This window comes from Crocuta crocuta, unplaced genomic scaffold, assembly GCF_008692635.1.
Source record: "Crocuta crocuta isolate KB4526 unplaced genomic scaffold, BGI_CrCroc_1.0 scaffold978, whole genome shotgun sequence".
Lineage (NCBI taxonomy): Eukaryota > Metazoa > Chordata > Mammalia > Carnivora > Hyaenidae > Crocuta > Crocuta crocuta.
The window spans coordinates 806525-807218 of NW_027530876.1; positions in this window are offsets into that span (position 1 = coordinate 806525).

Here is a 694-nt window from a genome sequence, read left to right on the forward strand (position 1 = left end):
AAAAGCCGGATTTAAAAAGCTAATTACCTTTAAAAACATGACGTTTACACTAAAGCTGACTTTTCAACGGCATTAATGAAATCCAGAAGAGCTGAGTGATATCTTCAATATGCTAAGAGAGTAACTGTCAGAGAGAAGAAAAAAATAGGTCATATTCAAATAATTGGGCGTCAGAATGTTTTCAGATTTTTTAGCAAAGCACTGGGAACAATGAAGTAATGCCCCCAAACTGGTGGGGGGGGGGGTGATTTTCCAACCTGGAATTCTACACCCAAACTGCCTATTGTGAGATGAGACTAAAGAGATGAAAGAACTGAAACAGTTTACCTTGTCTGCATTCTTTCTCTGGGAGCTACTAGAGAGAGAGCATCACCCAAACCAGAGAGGAACCTAAGAAAGAGGTGGAGGGGCGCCTGGGTGGCTTAGTCGGTTAAGCGTCCGNAGCCGAAGTCGGACACTTAACCAAGTGAGCCACCCAGATGCCCCACAATATTTCTTAAAATATAAAAATGAAAACTAGCACTACGAACTATTTAGGGAATTGGAGCTAAATGCCAAAAGAAACCGCTAAAAGAGTTGAAAGTGGTTGATTCTCGGTAGTGGACAATTTGTGGGTGGAAACCAGGGATTGACAGTTTTGCAATCAACCTTGTAGAAGCATTTAACTCTTTGAAGCAAGAGTTGGCCCAACTAC